At 35.6% G+C, this 17,895-nt stretch overlaps 1 protein-coding gene across 11 annotated transcripts in view; it reads right to left on the reverse strand.

The window, feature by feature from the left end:
- HUWE1 (HECT, UBA and WWE domain containing E3 ubiquitin protein ligase 1) overlaps positions 1–17,895 on the reverse strand; it is a 168,113-nt gene that overhangs the window by 109,170 nt on the left and 41,048 nt on the right. The gene's annotated exons all lie outside the window — the stretch shown is intronic.

Genomic DNA, 17,895 nt, shown 5'->3' on the forward strand with positions numbered 1-17,895 from the left:
TATTTAAATTCAAGTAAATATACAGTATGATATTAATTTCAGGTGTGTGATATAGTGATTCAACACTTCCATACAACACCTGGTGGCTCATCACAACAAGTACACTCCTTAATCCATATCACCTATTTAACCCACCCTGAACTCACCTCCCCTCTGGGAGTTCTCTATAGTTAGGAGTCTGTTTCTTGGTTTGCCTATTTTTCCCATTTGCTTGTTTGTTTCTTAAATTCTACATATAAGTCAAATCATATGGTATTTGTCTTTCTCTGACTTATTTTGCTTAGCGTAATACTCTCTAGCTCTATCCATGTTGTTGCAAATGGCAAGACTTCACTCTTTTATATGGCTGGGTAATATTCCAGTGTGTGTGTGTGTGTGTGTGTGTGTGTGTGTGTGTGTGTGTGTATACACACACACGTACATCTTTATTCATTCATCAGTTGATGGACACTTGACTGTTGCCAATAATCTGGCTATTGTAAATAATGCTGCTATAAACATTAGGGAACATTGGGTGCATGTATCCCTTTGAGTTACTGAACTATACTTTTTAGATCAATGGACCTACCAGGACTATACAGAACATTTCACTGAACAGCAGCAGAATATACACTTTTCTCAAACACACACAGAACATTCTCCCAGATAGATCATATGACAGGTCACGAAACAAGTCTTAGAAAATTTAAGAAGACTGAAATTATACTAAGTATCTTTCCTAACCACAATGGTACAAAACTAGAAATCAATAGGAGGAAAACTGAAAAATTCACAGTATGTGGAAATTAAACAATACACTCCTGAAAAATCAAGGAGTCAAAAAAAGAAATCAAAAGGGAAATTAAAAAATATCTTGAGACAAAAAATAAAATGCAAACACAACATATCAAAACTTATGGGATGAACCAAAAAAAGCTACAAGAGGACATTTACGGGGATAAATGACTACAGTAAGAAACAAGAAAGATCTCAAATACAACCTAACTTTATAACTAGAAAAAGAACAAACTAAGCCCAAAGTTAGTAGAAGGAAGGAAATAACAATGATCACAGCAGATATAAATGAAATAGAGACAAAAAAAGAGCCAACAATACAAAAGCTCAATAAAAATAAGAGGTGTGTTTTTTGGAGTGGGGGGAAGATAAACAAAATAGACAAAACTTTAGCTAGACTAAGAAAATAAGAGTGAAGATTTAAATAAAATCAGAAATGAAAGACACATTACAATGGATACCACAGAGATAGAAAGGATTAAGAGACTACCTATGATTTCTCTAATATATGGAATTTAAGAAACAAAACAAAGAAGAAAAGGAAAAATACAAAGAGAGAAAAACCAACAGACTCTTCACTACAGGGAACAGATGGTTACCAGAGGGGAGGTGGGTGGGGAGATGGGTGAAATAGGTGGTGGGGGTTAAGAGTACACTGATAATGAGCACAGAGAATGTAAAGAATTGTTGAATCACTATACTGTACACATTAAACTAATAGAACATTGTATGTTAACTATACTGGAATATTTAAAAACATAATAAAAATAGAGACTACCTATGAACACATTGCCAAATTGGATAACCTCTAAGAACTGGGTAAATTCCTAGAAACAGAGAACTTACCAAGGGTAAATAATGAAGAAATAGAAAATCTAAGCAGACTAATAATGAGCAGGAATATTAAATCAGTATTCAAAACACAGAAAAGCCTAGGATCAGATGGGTTTCCCTAATACATTCATCAAACATTTAAAAGAATTAATACCAATTCTTCTCAAATTCTTACCAAAAATTTGCAGAGGCCAGACTTCCAACTCATTTTAAGAGGCCAGAATTACCCTAATAGGACACTAAAAGAAAACTACAGGCCACCATCTCTGATGGACAAAGACACAAAACTGTCATCAAAATACTACCAAGCCAAATTGCACAGCACATCAAAATGATCATACACCATTTTCAAGTAGGATTTATCCTTGGGATGCAAGGGTAGTTCAACAAAAACAAGTCAACAAATATGATACACCATAATAACAGAATAAAAGACAAAAATCATATGATTATGTCAACAGATGCTGAAAAAAACATTTGACAAAAATTCAATGCCCTTTCTTGATAAAAACTAAAAAAAGGGATATAAAAGGAACACAGCTCAACATAATAAAGGTCATATGTGACAAGCCCATAGCTACTATCAAAATCAAATGGTAAAAGGATGAAAGCTCTCCAAGATCCTGAACAAGATAAGGATCCCCACTCTTAACACTCCTATTCAATACAGTACTAAAAGTCCTAGCAGAGCAATTAGGCAATTAAAGAAATAAAAGGCAACCAATTTGGAAAGCAAGAAATAAATCGGTCTCCATTTGCAAATGATGTGATCTTATGTATACAAAAAGCCAAAAAATCTCACCAAAAAACTGTTAGAATAAATTCAGTAAAGCTGCAGAATATGAAATAAACATATAGAAATCAGTCACATTTCTTTTTTTTTTTTAATTTTTTTTTTCAATGTTTTATTTATTTTTGAGACAGGGAGAGACAGAGCATGAACAGGGGAGGGTCAGAGAGAGGGAGACACAGAATCTGAAACAGGCTCCAGGCTCTGAGCTGTCAGCACAGAGCCCGACGCGGGGCTCAAACTCACGGACCGAGAGATCATGACCTGAGCCAAAGTTGGCCGCCCAACCGACTGAGCCACCCAGGCGCCCCAGAAATCAGTCACATTTCTAAACATTAATGAACTATCTGAAGAAGAAGTAAAGAAAACAGGCAGCACCAGAAACAGTAAAATATTTAGAAATAGATTTAATGAGGGCGTCTGAGTGGCTCAGTTGGTTGGGTGTCCAACTTTGGCTCAGGTCATGATCTTGTGGTTAGTGAGTTCCAGCCCCATGTTGGGCTCTGTGGGGACAGCTAGCTTGGAGTCTGGAGCTGGCTTCGGATTCTGTGTCTCTGCCCCCCTCTCTCTGCCCCTCCTCCTCCCCCGCTCACTCTCTCTCTCAAAAATAAACATTAAAAAAAATAAATTTAAGGAAGATGAAAGACCTGTACACTGAAAACTAAAACACTAACGAAAGAAATTAAAGACACAAATAGAAAGATATCCTGTGTTCATGAATCCCAAGAACACAGTTAAAACATCCATACAATCCAGGGCGCCTGGGTGGCTCAGTCAGTTAAGCATCTGACTTTTTAGCTCAGGTCATGATCTCACGGTTCCTGAGTTAGAGCCCCATGTCAAGCTCTGCTGTGCTGATAGCTTAGAGCCTGGAGCTTGCTTCAGAGTCTGTGTCTCCCTGTCTGCCCCTCCCCCACTTGCACTCTGTCTCTTGCTCTGTGTCTCAAAAATAAACACTAAAGGCCAAAATGAACAAATCAGGAGACTATAGATGCTGGAGAGGATGTGGAGAGACGGGAACCCTCTTGCACTGTTGGTGGGAATGCAAATTGGTGCAGCCGCTCTGGAAAGCAGTGTGGAGGTTCCTCAGAAAATTAAAAATAGACCTACCCTATGACCCAGCAATAGCACTGCTAGGAATTTACCCAAGGGATACAGGAGTACTGATGCATAGGGGCACTTGTACCCCAATGTTTATAGCAGCACTCTCAACAATAGCCAAATTATGGAAAGAGCCTAAATGTCCATCAACTGATGAATGGATAAACAAATTGTGGTTTATATACACAATGGAATACTACGTGGCAATGAGAAAGAATGAAATATGGCCTTTTGTAGCAACGTGGATGGAACTGGAGAGTGTGATGCTAAGTGAAATAAGCCATACAGAGAAAGACAGATACCATATGGTTTCACTCTTATGTGGATCCTGAGAAACTTAACAGAAACCCATGGGGGAGGGGAAGGAAAAAAAAAAAAAAGAGGTTAGAGTGGGAGAGAGCCAAAGCATAAGAGACTGTTAAAAACTGAGAACAAACTGAGGGTTGATGGGGGGTGGGAGGAGGGGAGGGTGGGGGATGGGTATTGAGGAGGGCACCTTTTGGGATGAGCACTGGGTGTTGTATGGAAACCAATTTGACAATAAATTTCATATATTGGGGAAAAAAACACGAAAAAAATAACTAAAAAAAAAAAACATCCATACAATCCAAAGCCACCTGTAGATTCAATGTAATTGCTATCAAAAGTCCAATGACATTTTTCAGAGAAATAGAAAAAAAATCCTCAAATTTATATGGAACCACAAAAGACCCCAAATAGCTAAAGCAATCGTAAGAAAGAACTGTAAAGCTAGAGGTATCACACTTCCTGATTTCAAACATTATTACAAAGCTATAGCAATAAAGAAGACCCAGTATGGTATTGACATAAACACAGACAAATACACCAACAGAACAGAATCAAGAGCCCAGAAATAAACCCTCACATATATGGTCAACTAATATTTGAAAGGGAGCCAAGAATAATCAACGGGGAAAAAATAGACTCTTTGATAAGTGGTGCTGGGAAAACTGGGTAACAAAATGCAGAAAAAAGAAAATAGATTCCTTTCTTATACCACTCAAAAAAATGAACTTGAAATGGATTAAAGACTTCAACATGAGACCTGAAACCATGAAACTCCTAAAAGAAAACATACAGGAGGGGCGCCTGGGTGGCTCAGTCAGTTAGGCATCTGACGTCGGCTCAGGTCATGATCTCACCTTTTGTGAGTTTGAGCCCCACATCGGGCTCTGCGGACAGCTCAGAGCCTGGAGCCTGGTTCAGATTCTGTGTCTCCCTCTCTCTCCGCCCCTCCCCCACTTGTGCTCTGTCTCTCTCTCTGTATATCAAAAATAAACAAAATGTAAAAAAAAAATTAGAAAAAAAAAAAGAAAACATAGAGGAAAAGCTCCTTGACACTGGTCTTGGTAATAATTACTAGTTTTTTGGGATAGGATACCAAAAAGCATAAGCAACAAAAGCAAAATGAAGTGACACAACACTAAAATAATTCATACAACTCAGTAACACACACAAAAAAGATTTTAAAATGGGCACAGGAGTTAAATAGACATTTTCCCAAAGAAGACATACAAATGGCCAACAGGTATTTGAAATGGTGTTCAATACTGCTAATCATCAGGGAAATGCAAAGCACAACCACAATGAGATACTGCTTCATACCTGTTAGAATCAAAATACAGTTAAGAAATAAGTATTGGCTAAGACTTGGAGAAAAGGAGACCCTCATGCACTGTTGGTACAGTTCCTAGTGAAATGACATCCTCAAAAAATTAAAAATAGAACTATATGATCCAGCAATCCCAATTCTGGGCATATATCCAAAAGAAATGGTATTAGGACATCAAAGATATCTTCCCTCTCATATTAACTGCAACATTCACACCAGCCAACCTATGGCAACAAACTAAGTGTTCATCTATGGATGAATGGATAAAGATGTCACACACACACAGGACTAATATTCAGCCAGGAGAAAGAAGGAAATCCTGCCTTTTGTGACAACATGGATGGACCTTGAGGGTATTTTAGTAATTGAAATAAGACAGAGAAAGATAATTACTGTATCCTATCACTTATATGTGGAATCTAAAAAAGCTGAACTCCTAGAAACAGAATGGTAGTTGCCAGGGGCTGGGGCTGGGGCTTGGGGCAAATGGGAAGATGTTGGTCAAAGAGTATAAACTTCCAGTTATATATGATAAGAAGATCTGGGGATCTAATGTAAAGTATGGTAACTATAGTTAACAATACCGACAATATACTTGTCAATATAGTTGACAATATACCTGTCAGTTGCTGAGAGTAAATATTAAATATTCTCATCACAAAAAAGGAATGGTAACTACAGCAGGTGACAGAGGCTGAGCACAGGAGGAGGTACCGGCCAAGCAGACATAGAAGGGCAGTTATGGAAAACTCAAGAGGACAAGGAGGGCAGTTTAGAAGCCAAGACTAAGGTCCAGTCAAATACTGAAATGAAATTAACTTTATTATTTTTTTAATCTTTAAGCCAACACATATTTTATTTATGCATTTTTATTTTACTTCTAGTATAGTTAACATACATAATTGTTAAATTACTTTCAAGTACACAATACAGATTCAATAATTCCATATATTACTCTAGGCTCATCAAGAAGTCCTTCAGCTATTTCATCCATCCCTTCGCCCCCGCCCCAGCAACCATCTGTTCTTTGGTTTTCCCTTTGCTCATCTGTTTTGTTTCTTAAATTCCAAATGAGTGAAATCATATGGTATTTGTCTTTCTCTGATTTATTTCACTTAGCATTATATGCTCTAGCTCCATCCATGTTGTTGCAAATGGCAAGATTTCATTTTTTTATGGCTGAGTATTATTCCATTAGACACACACACACACACCTTTATTTATTCATCTATTGATGCACACATGCTACTTCCATCATTAGGCTATTGTAAATAATGCTGCAATAAGCATAAAGGTGTACACATATCCTTTCAAATTAAGTGTTTTCATATTCTTTCGATAAATACCCAATAGTGTGATTACTGGATCATATGGTAGTTCTATTTTAAAAATTACATTTTCAAAGAATATTTAATTCGTGTGGGAAAATACCATGGGTTATGTGGGGGAAAAGCAGCATATGAAACAACGTTATCAGTTATTTTTTCCACATGATGGTGACTGAGGATTATTTGTTATTTTCTTTACAATTTTCTGTTTTCTTAATTTTTAACACTAAACATGTATTACTTTTGTAAAAATTCTGAGACAAATAGATTTGAAAAATAAATTCTGGAAGGTGAAAAAAAAGAACAAATCTGAAGCTAGGTCAATTGCATTACCCAGTTGAAAGAGAAGAAAGAAAATTAAAAGTATAGTCTAAGAGTTATGTGGGGACTCCATCAAGTGTACCACCATATGCATAATGAGAGTCCCAGAATGAAAGCAGAAAGAGGAGCAGAGAAATTAAAGAAATAATGGCCAAAATCATATCATATTTGACCAAAGACTTGACCTATAAATCCCAATTCAAGAGAATAAGGACTTGTCAAGTACCAGGCATCCTCAGTAAGATCAATAGCTAATTTTTCATCAGAAACCACGGATGTCAGAGTACAGTGGGAAGACACAAAGTCCTAGAAGAGAAGAACTGCCAGTCAAGAATTCTGGACCTGGCACAATTATCCTTCAAAAATGTAGGAGAAATTAAGACATTCCCAGATAAAAGCTGAGGGAGCTTGTTGCTGGCACACGTGATTCAAGAAATGCTAATTGGAGCCCTTCAGGTTGAAATGAAAGGGCGTAAGACAGTAACTTGACTCTATATGAAGAAATAAAAGACACCAGTAAGGTAACTACATAGGTAAATTATAAAAGCACTGATGTATTTTTAGTTTTGTAACTCCTCTTGTTTTGTGTGCTTGAAAAGACAACTATATAAAAGAGTAATTATACATTTATGTTGATAGGCACACAACGTATAGATGGAATTTGTGGCAACAACAATACAAAGTGGGGGAAACACCTACACAGGAGCAAAGTTTTTGTGTGCTATTAAAACTAAGTATTTAAAAAAGGTTTATTTTGAGGGAAAGAGTGCAAGTGGGGAAGGGGCAGAGACAGCGGGAGACAGAGAATCCCAAGCAGGTTCCAAGCTGTCAACACTGGGCTCCATCTCTCAGACAGTGAGATCATAACCTGAGCCGAAACCAAGAGACGCTTAACTGACTGAACCACCCAGGCTCCCAAAAACTAAGTTGGTATTAATTCAATCTAACTTCTCAAAAATCAAGATGTTAGTCTAACCCACAAGGCAAACATTTATAAGTAGACAAAAGATAAACAAGGAAATAGAAGACGAACTAGACCTAACAGATATAGTAATCCACCCAACAGAACACACATTTCTTCTGACGTACAAGTAAAACATTCTCCCAGATAGACCACAAACTAACTTCAAGAAATTTAGAAAGAATAAAATCATATAAAGGTATCTTCTCCAGAACAACGGAAAGAAATTAGAAAATTCCCTAAAATGAATGAAAATAAAAACATGACATACTAAAACTTACAGGATACACTGAAAGCAGTGCTTACAAGGAAATTCACAGCTATAATTGCCTACATTAAAAAAAAAAAATCTAAAATCACTAACCTTTCACCTTAAGGAACTAGGGAAAAAAAGAGTGAACTAGACCCAAAGCAAACAGAAAGAATAGTAAAACTTAGAGCAGAGAGAAATGAAACAGAAAATATAAGTAAACCAAATTTGGTTCTTTGAAAAAAAAAAATCAACAAAAATAGACATTCCTTTAGCTAGACTGACCCCCCCACCCCCCAGAAAATAGAAGTTCTTGCTTTCTTTTTCAAAGGTACATATAGATAGCAGGAACCAGTGAAAAGGGAAAGATTTAAGGCAGCTGGCTATTATGATGTTCATCTTCGACAGTCAGAACAAGTTACTAGATTTTTCTGATCTTTACCTCAATCTATGTATAAAATTGAGAAAATGATGCAGATGCAGCACGCCTGGGTGGTTCAGTTGGTTGAGCATCTGACTTTGGCTGAAGTCGTGATCTTGCAGTTTGAGTTTGAATCCTGCATCAGCCTCTCTGCTGTCAGCTCAGAGCCCACTTCAGATCCTCTGTCTCCCTCTCTCTCTGCCCCCCCCCTCAAAAATAAACATTAAAATACACAGTAAAAAAATGAACCATTTCTGTTAAAAAGAATTGAGAAAATGATGCTTGTAGCATCTTTCTCAAGATTAAATGAGACAAGAATGTGTAAATTAGAAGGTCCAACATTAAGAACTTAATAAAAGCATCTGTTACCACATACTGATGCATTAAAGATATTCACTGTGGCATTATTTACAGTAGAAAAATATTGAAAATAACCCAAATAAGAGCAATGTTACGTAAACAGAGAGAATCGTATGATGGCATAACTTCACAGTATTTAAAGTATTCATTTACAGAAGATATAAAACCGTACCTTAATATCAATTTTTTCTCTGATGGTATTAGTTTCATCCCAAAAAGACCTTGCCCACCCAAACAACAAAAGAACATGGAGTTATACTTTCTCTGAATGCTTTTACCTTCATACTTTCAACACTCAACTTTTTAATACATCTTCATTTGATACCACATAGAAGAGACTGAGATTCAAGCCAAGGATCTGAATTTGCAAGGCAGAATAAGCTTGAAAAGCTGTACACCTTCGTAATTATTTTCCTTTTGTTTCTTCTGTTGTCACAATTGTTTTAGCATTACTTCCACTATTCATGTCATCACAGAATCTTTCTTCCCATATTTTGTAATTAATAAAAATCAAGCACCAATGACTTGCCCTAATAAGCTGGAATCCTTAAAAGACCATGTGCCAAGTCAAATCTGATTCATGAAAGTCTGTGATAATGTGACATTCATATTACCATTATATTAAACACAAAGAAACATTTCTTACAAAACTATGCAAAATTAACAAGGGAAAACACCAATGCTAGTATATTAAATGAAGTTATAAAATTATATATACCATGTGTTCAGCTATGTAAAGAAATATGTATAAAATAAAGTCCAAGAAAATCTACCAAAATACTAAGGATACATGATCATGATAAATTATCTTCTGTAGATTTCTGAATTTTTTAAAAATACCAAGCATATATTTTTATTATGAGGAAGTTTCTTTTGCAGCCAACAAGGTAAATCTATGGAATGTTTGAAATTCTAGGGTACTTATTAGTACTACTCAGAGCAACTAGTTCTTTGTCCTTTTTATTATACACATATATCTGCTTTTTCAACTACTATGTGACCTTTATAAAGAACAGAACATGTTTTATCCAGCACAGGGCTGGTTATATACTTCTTGAATGGTGTCAACTGGAAGGTCTGGGTGTGGATTCAAGAGCCAGGTCTCAGGCTGACACCCAGGTTTGGAATAAAAATCATGCTATAACAACCCCAAACACCTAAGACAGTAACAGCAAATAATGCATTTCACACTTTATCAGGGACTAAGAGCCTATAGGCTTTTCCCGAAAATAATATAACTTCTGAATGTCATTATCCTCATCTATCCTATAGTGTTACCATATGATCCTAGCAATTAAGCAGACACCCAATAAATAACTATTGTATCAACCATGCCATAAAGGCATATTTGACACCACGTCACTAGATGGGATTTGCTAAAGGATAAGTATTCAGACATCAGGAAAAAGCTTGACGTTCTTTGAGATGAAACTGTAAGAATTCAGTAAGATTTTGTAGCTTTACTCAATAGGACAGACTAGACCAGTGGTTTTCAAAGTGTGGTCCCTGGATCAGCAGCCTTAGTATCACCTAGAAATTTGTTAACAATGCACATTACCGGGCTCTGTCCTAGGCCTACTGAATCAAAAACTGGAGGGGGAAAGAGGTAAAGGAGTGTGAGCAGGGGATGGAAACCAATCTATGTTTTAATAAAGTGACTCTGATACATGGTCAAGTTTGAGAACCAGTGTACTAGACCTTCACCAAACCAACTGGCTTTTAACAATTCAATAAGCCTTCTTGGAGAACTTACCCTACATTTGCAGTTCACTAGCCACTGTTCATATTTACAACTGGCCCACATCATTGGAATAACTGAGTCACTAAAAACCTATCATGAGAAAAGATACCACATACACAGTCATTTTTCATAAAGACCAAAACATGATATTCAACACTTTTCCTAAAAGCCATTCCACACTTTTTCTGAACCATTTCTGAAAACAAGTATGTACATAAACACAATAAACAAAACAACATGAAGATTTGGAAAAAAATTAACAGATGACAAAGGGCTATTATCTCCAACAGAGCTTTTATAGCAGAAAAACACTAAACTAAGAAAAAAATAGGCAAACGAACAGACAATTCACAAGAGCAAATCCTAATAGCCCAAAAAAGATGCTCAAATTCACTACTGATAAAGTAAGGGCCAATTAAAGTAACACGGATTATTACTGGGACTCTTTCACAGAATCAAAACTATCAGTAAGTAAGGGTAAAAGTACAAGATTGCTTAATGTACCAATCACTGTTAACAGGAAAAAAAAAAGAATATGCATTAATAGGGAAATAGTTGTATAAATTACAGAACATACAAACTATGGAATACTGTGTAACTTTTAAAAGAATGACATAGCTATACAGCGATTTAGTGAATTTTAACAAAATATTAAATAAGAAAATTTAGATGCAAAATTGTCCTGCCTTTGTAATTCAATGACAAAAGTACCCTTAAAAATACCCTCTATGAGGTTAGAGAGGGAGAGAGCCAAAGCATAAGAGACTCTTAAAAACTGAGAACTGAGGGTTGATGGGGGGTGGGAGGGAGGCAAGGGTGGGTGATAGGTATTGAGGAGGGCACCTTTTGGGATGAGCACTGGGTGTTGTATAGAAACCAATTTGATAATAAATTTCATATTAAAAAAATACCCCCAATGTGTCAATATAATATGATGATAAAATACATACAGGATTGTAGGAAGACTGTAGGAAGACGACCCAAGAGAAAGAAGAATGCACCAAAAAAACTGTGTGACAGTATGTATATGTTTGTGCAAAATAATGTATATATAGTCTTAATTTTTTTAACATTTATTTTTTGAGACAGAGAGAGACAGAGCATGAACAGGGGAGGGGCAGAGAGAGAGGGAGAGACAGAATCTGAAACAGGCTCCAGGCTCTGAGCTGTCAGCACAGAGCCTGACGCAGGGCTCGAACTCAGGGACCGTGAGATCATGACCTGAGCCGAAGTCGGACGCTTAACCGACCAAGCCACCCAGGCGCCCCAATATAGTCTTAAAAGAAAGCAAATATAAAAGGGATTATCATGTAGTTATGTGCTGACAACCATCTTCAAAAATAGCTTCCATTACGTACTTGCAACATGATCAGCATTAAACCTAAATGTTTCATGACCTGTTAGTTTATACCTGAAATCTAGGAGGTAGATGATCATAATCCCCAATTTACAGATCTATAAACTGAGATTAATTTGATCTGTTAAGAGCTCTAGGTCCTCTAAATTCAGGTTCTTAACCACATGCAAGTGAATACATGTATTTGTTGCACAGGTGTGGATAACAAAATAATTGATTCAAAAAGCAGTCTAAAAACTGAAGAGACATGAACCAAAATGTCTATGAAGACCACTGTTACAAAAACTGTTACATTTCAAAAGGAAGATGTAGGAGAAAGCAAACCATGTCAACAAGTTACATTTTTAGATAATTTTACATTTGAGAAAAATGAAGTTTTAAAATTTTAATAGGGAGTGTAAGTAATGATAGTTATTATTACTTAACACCTAGCCTATTATGTCTAACCCCTCAAAAACCTGCAAGATTCTCTTATTTGTAATAACAAAGCATCACACACTATATATTAACAAAAGCTGCAATGTATTGCACCCATCAAGATTCTGAATTGTTTGGGACTTAAAAATCAGCCTTCAATCTACAGTCTCTATGTTATCCCAATTCAGAGGAAAAAGGAAGCATATGTGTCAAAGGTAAAAGGAGTCCAAAACACAAAAGAACGTACAGCAGTCCCCCAGTATCTGCAGTTTCATTCTCCATGGTTTTGGGTACCCACAGACAAGAGCAATCTGAAAGATGATCCTTCTTCTGAGGTACTGTCAGATAGTCAACAGTAGCCTAAGGCTACATTATGATGACTATGTCACATTGCCTACTCATTCACCTCACTTCATCTCATCACATAGGCATTTTATCATCTCATATCATGACAAGATGAAGACTGAATACAGTACAGTAAGTTATTTTCAGAGAAACCATATTCATGTAACTTTTATTACATTTTATTCTTGTAATTATTCTATTTTATTATTAGTTATTGTTAATCTCTTACTGTGCCTAATTTATAAACTAAGCTTTATCATAGGTATGTACAGGAAAAAAAACCAGTATATATGGGGTCAGTACTGTCTGCAGTTTCAGGCATCCAGTGCGAGTCTTGGAATATATCCCCCATGGATAAGGTGAGGAGGCGGGGAGAATACTGTAATAGCAATCATTTAAGCAATCCTTCCTGGTAATAGAATGGTCCAAGGGAAGAAATGAACCTGATAATCCTGAACTATCCAAAAACAACAGCAAAAAAAAAAAAAAAAAAAAAAAAAAAAAGAAAATCCTACACTTCCACACTTTGCATATGCGTGCCATGTAAGAGTACAGTATACATCTTAATTTTTACTTTCTAAATTAATATCTGGCAAGATACTAATTCTGGTAGGTGTGTTATGGCTCTACACAAAATACCAAATTAACTAGAATGTTCTTCCATCTTTAAATGTAAAGCTTGTTCTGAAATCTGAAAACCATTCGACATGGTATAGCTTTTGGAAAGGGGATGGCACATATAAGCAAATAGATCAGGTTTCAAACTCCAGTTCCATCAATGCCTGGTTGTGGGAATTATAAGCAATCACTTCACCTTGCTTAACACCTCATACTCTTCATCTGTAAAATGAGGATAAGAATTCGTAGCTTCAGAGTATTAAGAGGATTACATATAATAGGTACTAAGTCAGGTTAACAACTATAGCACAATGGAATATAATAGCCATTAAAAATAGATCTACAAAGTCATTACAAATTCTCAATTATAAAAATAATACATAATACACAATGGCTATAAAACATTCAAAGTAGAGAATATAAAAAGTAAAACTCACCCACCATCGTTCCCCCCAATTCCCTTTCAGAGCTTACAATTAGATATGTAACTTTCTGGACTTTACTAATACAGTTTACTTTTGGACTTTTAAAAAACCATAGATGGGATCTTCAACTAAGTTTTCTTGCTAAGAGATCCTTTCATTGAGGAGCTTTTTTAGATGCCATGTTAATTATGACATTTCAAAAATTTTTCTCAAACAATGGTGCAATAAGAATACTTCAATATAACTTTCGCACACATCTGAATATGTTTCTAACATTTCTTTAAAATAGAACTATTGGATGAAATAAAATATATATGTTTTTATTTTCTTAGAGAGAGACAAAGAATCTTAAGCAAGCTCCACACTCAGAGTGGAGACCAATAGAGAGCTCAATCCTACAATCCTAGCATCATGACCTGAGCTGAAATCAAGAGTCGGACGCTCAACTAACTGGGACACCCAGGCACCCCTAAAATGTATACATTTTTAAATGAAAGATGTGGCCAAACCCTACAAAAGGACATTTTGACACTAATAGTTTATATGTACCTGTAAGTACTATTTCCCTACAACCTAGTCAATACTATATACTATTGCCAATCTAGTGGTTAAAAATGACCTCACGTAATATGCATTTCCCCATTATTCCTAGTGTAAACTTTTCATGTTTTCTTGACCAATTCTTTAAAAATATTTAATATTCCTCTGTGAACTGTCTGTTCATATACTTTTGCATGTTTTTCTACTGGATTACTTATTACATTTTTAATAATTTATAGATGCTATTTATATAACATTATTCCTTTGTTGTATACAGTACAAATTTTTTTTCCCAGCTTGAGAAGTCATCTGCCTTTTAATTCTTATACACAAGTTTTAATATTTTCACATAAAATCTGTCAACTTTAAAAAAGGGCTTATGGGTTTCTTGACTTAGGAAATCCTTCCTCATGAAAGATGTTCAAGAGTTGCCTATATTTACTCCTAAATATGTTTCTAGGATTTATGTGAATAGGGTGAAGAAATGACCTACAACACATTTTTCCCTCAAACAGCCAACTGTACCACTTTTCTTTATAAATGAGGCTTACTATTTTATTCTGCAGATGTCTATTTCAATGCCAATTAAAAAAATTAAAACTACTATGGCTTTATATTTTGTTATCTGTTACAGCAACTGACCCTGATTCTTTATCAGTATTTTCTTAGATATTTTTGTGCCTTCTGCTTTCCAGTAAATGCTATTAACAGGGCCTCTATTTAACCAATTTGACAGATTAACTGTATTCTCCATGCCTTCTGTAAAATATATTGACTAATGCAATCTTGCTGCAGTCACTCTTTTGCTCCCACCAGTTATCGGTAAGTGTACCAAGCCAGGTGTTGGTCTTCAAACTCATTTATGTCAGCTGTCTGTAGAGCAATTAATGGTGTCAAGATTTTAGTTTGTAAAGGAACCTGAATATAGAAGTATGTTAAAATACTATACAAGGCCACCTGGGTGGCTCAGTCAGTTAAGCATGTGACTCTTGATTTTGGCTCAGGTCATGATCTCACAGTCATGAGATGGAACCCCATGTTGGGCTTTGCACTGAGCATGGAGCCTGCTTAAGATTCTCTCTCTTTCTGTGCCCCTCCCCCACTCATGCACATGTGCATGCTCTCTCTCAAAAAAATATATATAAATAAAATACCATATAAAACAATGATTTAAACTGAAAAAGGAACTATCTTTTTAAAATAAAAAAGAATCTGAATATTTGGCAAAGACTAAAAGGCAAGATGCTAAAAGTAGTGTCAGGGCGCCTGGGTGACTCAGTTGAGTGTCTGACTTCAGGTCATGACCTTGCAGTTTGTGGGTTTATGCCCTGCATTGGGCTCTGTGCTGACAGCTCGGAGCCTGGAGCCTACTTTGTACTGTGTCTACCTCTCTCTCTGCCCACCTCCTCTGCTTGTGCTGTCTCTCAAAAATAAATAAACATTAAAAAAAATAAAAAAATATAAAAATAGTGTCAAGTTAGGGGAAAAAAATTCAGGGGTAAATTATAGAAATTTCTAATTCTGTATTCAAGTTCCTTTACAAACCATGCTACTGGTGCAGAGCTCACTTGGGATTCTCTCTTTTCCTGCCACTCCCCTGCTTGTGTGGCATGCACGTTTTCTCTCAAAATAAATAAACTTAAAAAAAGTTCTGCTTTAACAACATTTTAACAATAATTAACCTACCAACTATTAACCCTAATTTGATCTAAGAGGGCTTCTACTATATTGAGTCTTCTCATGCAAAAAATGGCATCATCTGTCTTTGCTAACAAATTTAGATCATTTTTTAAATCTGTAAGTAAGGGTTTTTTGTTCTAACAGATCTTAAATACTGCTGGTTAGGTTTATTTTCTTTTACTTATTTATATATACCATCTGTCCATCCAATTACTGCCCATACACATTTTCCTTGCCAAAGACAACACTTTTCACCACTTCCTATATCCTTTAATTTCTGTTTTTTCTAAACTGTATGTTGCTTTGGGTGCACATTTTTAAGTTTCAGAAATGGTACTACCAATAAACATTTTTAACTCCTTCTCACTCAACATTATTTTCAAAAGCTACTGATGTTGCTATGTGCATTATTTGGTCCCCTGCTTCTAACTGCTACACAGTCCATAATATGCATAAACTCCATTTTGCTTATCCAATCTACTGCCACAATGATGCAATATTCTCCCACATGTTACCTGATGGAATAATGTGATATCTTTGGGATATATACCAGGAGTACCAGTCAAGGGTTCCTATAGCCTCACATGCCTATTAGCACTTACCATTACACAGTTTTCTAATTTTTGCTGATCTGACAGTTTAAAAGGCTGTATCTTGCTTTAGTTGTATTTCTCTAATTACTAATGAGTCTGGAGCATCTATTAATGTGCTGAGTTTTCTGGTCTGTGAATTATCTATCCATACTTTTGTTTATCCACGTTAATTTGGAGGAGTTCCTTAAATATACTACAGGGACAGTCCCTTGACAGTTTTAAAACATGGCTAAACACTTCTCAATCTATCACTACTAAGTTTTATCTTTGGCAGTGCTGCTTAATATTGTCCACAGACCAGCTGTTATTCCACCAACTGTTTGAATGTGGTATTGGTCCATGACAAAATGAACTGGCACCAGAATGTTGTTAGCCACATCAGTAGGTACACTGTTTAGGTCAACTGGTGTTTTTTCTCATTCAAGGAAGCAGTGTGCTGATTTACATTCCAGTTAAGTGCTAGCATAGCAGTGAATTATGATGTTTTCCATTGAAAAGGAAGTCTTAATTTTGTATTATAGAATTCAAATTTTTACAGTAAGATTTACGCTTTAGAGTTTTTAAGAGTTCCTTCCCTACCAGTATATCACAATATAACCTTCTACATTATCTTCTCTTAAATGTATGGTTTTGCCCAATACGGTTTAACTATACTTGTTGATCCTGTGAATGAGGTCTTTATTCTAATCATCTAGTTGTTTATTACTACTGTACAGAGGAGATATTTGTTTCTATACACTGACTGTTGACTTGGTTGTCTCACTGTACTTTTATTAGTTCTAGTAATTTTATGCTATCTCCCCAAAAAACCCAAAAGCCTCAAACCTATCCCCTTCATATAGTAACAAGTTTTCTCTTTTAGTATGTATCATTCATTTCTTTCTTTTCTCTTGTATTTGTTAGGACTGCTACTACAAATTCCAGTGGCAAAAGTAGTAGGTAGCATCTTGTCTGACTTTAGAATTCAATGGAAATGCTTCAGCTTTCCCATTATGACTTCTGGTAGATGATTCATAAATTTAAAGTTTGTTTTCCTATTTCTAAGAGTTTATATTAGTTTTTATTAATGTGCTGAATCTTATCAAATGCTTTTGAAGCATCATCTACTTGAGATATGGTTTCTTTTCCCTTTTACTGTTATTTGGGTAGCCAATGTTGAACTGTCTTACATTTTTTTAATAACATGAGAAAATTACTTATGTTAAAGAAAACAGGTTGCATGTCTCTATATGCATATTTGCAAATGTAAGAAGAAAATATGCTCAGATTTTGAAGGAAGCTGCATCTGGGTAAATTATAAACAGGTGATTAATATTCTCTTTACACTTTTCTATATGTCCTAGAATTTTCACAATACATGTTGCATTCACTATCCTACAAAAATGATTTTTAAGGAATCATGTACC

The sequence above is a fragment of the Neofelis nebulosa genome, chromosome X (genome assembly GCF_028018385.1).
Source record: "Neofelis nebulosa isolate mNeoNeb1 chromosome X, mNeoNeb1.pri, whole genome shotgun sequence".
Classification (NCBI taxonomy): Eukaryota; Metazoa; Chordata; class Mammalia; order Carnivora; family Felidae; genus Neofelis; species Neofelis nebulosa.